General features: G+C 21.1%; 1 non-coding gene across 1 annotated transcript; it reads left to right on the top strand.

Moving 5' to 3' along the window:
- Positions 1-716: 716 nt before the first annotated feature.
- TRNAN-GUU (transfer RNA asparagine (anticodon GUU)) lies at positions 717-790 on the top strand. The gene has a single exon. It is a non-coding gene; the product is annotated as a tRNA-Asn (tRNA).
- Positions 791-3288: the final 2498 nt, after the last annotated feature.

Genomic DNA, 3288 nt, shown 5'->3' with positions numbered 1-3288 from the left:
TATAATGCTCAGATTTTCCGGAGAAATCACATAGAGAACAAAGGGTCGATGCGTTTCGATCCTAGATCTATGTTCATCATCAGAACCAGGATGAGGAGCAAGATCAACTGACCAAAAATATATAAATCTTAGAAATACAACGATAAGATCCTAGATCTATGTTCATCATCAGAACCAGGATGAGGAGCAAGATCAACTGACCAAAAATATATAAATCTTAGAAATACAACGATAAATTTCCAACAGTTAAATAATAAAGATTTTAAAATTTTATAAAAATTAACCTTAAAAGACCAAACACAAATTAGTTGATTTTGAATTTTAATTTTAAAAAATTCCAATATTTTGTTATTATAATATAAAATTGATTAATAACAAAATATTAAAATTTATCAGAATTTTAAAAATAAAATTCAAAATAAAATAAATTAAAATTTAAAATTAGCTAATTTGAATTTCGTCGTTTAACATTAAAATTTTTGAAACCTAATTACCAATTCTCTAATTTAAAATAAAATGCCGTAAAGAGCCAAACCTGTGGAGGGTGAGATCCAACCACTCCCAAGGAGGAGCCTACGCAACTCCAGCTGACACCCAGACACCCATAACGAATGATGCCGTAAACCCTAGTTCGCGAGGTTGGGTGAAACTTTTTGGTGTTTGAGATTAAATATCACTACTATCCCATAAAAAATTTGGAAACCACAGTTAACCGTGCTGGAATAGCTCAGTTGGTTAGAGCGTGTGGCTGTTAACCACAAGGTCGGAGGTTCAAGCCCTCCTTCTAGCGTCTTTGTTATTTTCTTTAATAATTGTTATATTTTTTGGATGCAGTATTTTTTAATATTTTATTGGCTTTTAATTTTTGGATGCAGTATTTTTTAATATTTTATTGGTTTATAGGTTTTATAAAACTTTAGTAATTTTTTTAATTTTTATTTTTTTTTAATTTAGTAATTATTTTTTGGATGCAGTATTCTTTAATATTTTATTGGCTTTTATAGTATTTTTTAATATTTTATTGGTTTATAGGTTTTATAAAACTTTTATAATTTAGTAATTGTTATTTCTTTTTTATTTAGTAACGTCTTTGTTATTTTCTTTAATAATTGTTATTTTTTTTGGATGCAGTATTTTTTAATATTTTATTGGCTTTTAATTTTTGGATGCAGTATTTTTTAATATTTTATTGGTTTATAGGTTTTATAAAACTTTAGTAATTTTTTTAATTTTAATTTTTTTTTAATTTAGTAATTATTTTTTGGATGCAGTATTCTTTAATATTTTATTGGCTTTTATAGTATTTTTTAATATTTTATTGGTTTATAGGTTTTATAAAACTTTTATAATTTAGTAATTGTTATTTCTTTTTTATTTAGTAATTATTTTTTGGATGCAGTATTTTTTAATATTTTATTGGCTTTTATTTTTTGGATGCAGTATTTTTTACTATTTAGTATTTTTTACTATTTTATTGGTTTAGAGGTTTTATAAAAGTTTTTGTTATTGTTTTTTTTATAATTTAATAATTATTGTTTTCTATAATTTAGTCTTTGTTATTTTTTTTTATAATTTAGTAATTGTTAATTTTTTTTATAATTTAGTAATTATTTTTTGGATGCAATATTTTTTAATATTTTATTAGCTTATAGGTTTTATAAAAGTTTTTGTTATTGTTTTTTATAATTTAATAATTATTGTTTTCTATAATTTAGTAATTATTTTTTGGATGCAGTATTTTTTAATATTTTATTGGCTTATAGGTTCTATAAAAGTTTTTGTTATTGTTTTTTTATAATTTAATAATTATTGTTTTTATGTTTTTGTTATTGTTCTTTTATAATTTAATAATTATTGTTTTTATGTTTTTGTTGTTGTTTTTTTATAATTTAATAATTATTGTTTTCTATAATTTAGTTTTTGTTATTTTTTTTATAATTTAGTAATTGTTATTTTTTTTTTATAATTTAGTAATTATTTTTTAGATGTAGTATTTTTTAATATTTTATTGGCTTATAGGTTTTATAAAAGTTTTTGTTATTGTTTTTTTTATAATTTAATAATTATTGTTTTCTATAATTTAGTAATTATTTTTTGGATGCAGTATTTTTTAATATTTTATTGGCTTATAGGTTCTATAAAAGTTTTTGTTATTGTTTTTTTATAATTTAATAATTATTGTTTTTATAATTTAGTAATTATATTTTGGATGCAATATTTTTCAATATTTTATTGGCTTATAGCTTATATAAAAGTTTTTGTTATTGTTTTTTATAATATATATATTTTTTTAATTTATAATTTAGTAATTATTTTTTGGATGCAATATTTTTTAATATTTTATTGGCTTATAGATTCTATAAAAGTTTTTTTATTGTTTTTTATAATTTAATAATTATTGTTTTTTATAACTTAGTAATTATATTTTGGATGCAATATTTTTCAATATTTTATTGGCTTATAGGTTCTATAAAAGTTTTTGTTTTTGTTTTTTATAATTTAATAATTATATTTTGGATGCAATATTTTTCAATATTTCATTGGCTTATAGGTTCTATAAAAGTTTTGTTTTTTTTGTTGTTGTTTTTTTTTTTCTTAAAGTGTATAATATCGTTTTTTATAATTAAATAATCATATATATATATAAATAAATAATCATATATATATATATATATATATAATTAAATAATCATATTTTCTTTTTATAATTAAATAATTATACTTTGGGTGAAATATCTTTCAATATTTTATTGGCTTATACGTTCTATAAAAGCTCTCCTTCTAGGATTTTTATAATTAAATAATGATACTTTTTTTTTTGATTAAATAATCATATTTTGGTTGTAATATCTTTCAATATTTCATTAAAAAATCATACTTTCTTTTTTATAATTAAATAATCATACGTTGGGTGCAATATCTTTCAATATTTCATTGGTTTATTTTTTCAGAGAGAAAATCAATATGTATATTATATTCAGGAAATATAATGAGCTGATACATGGAAAAGCCAGATGCATGCCTGCTGTTCCTAATGACAATAGATGGGCTGTTCAGAGCCGCAAAAAAGGAAGAGCTGTTCCAAAAGAGGTCCGGAGGACCATACCAAAAATCCAAATAAGTACAAGTATGTTCACAATAGCTATCCAAAAATAAGGAGAGATAAGGAGAAATTACATCCATGAGGAGAAGTCCATATAGATCGTATACAAAAACCAAAGAGAAGAAAAAGATATCAATCCGAAGCAGCCAGAGCAGATATGTGCACTAGCACAGAATCGATAGGAG

This window comes from Pinus tabuliformis, chromosome 5_2 (assembly GCF_031772625.1).
Source record: "Pinus tabuliformis cultivar Carrire ecotype Pingquan chromosome 5_2, CPIR1, whole genome shotgun sequence".
NCBI lineage: Eukaryota > Viridiplantae > Streptophyta > Pinopsida > Pinales > Pinaceae > Pinus > Pinus tabuliformis.
Note: the sequence above shows the minus strand (reverse complement) of the source record. Positions and strands in the feature narration are given on the sequence as shown.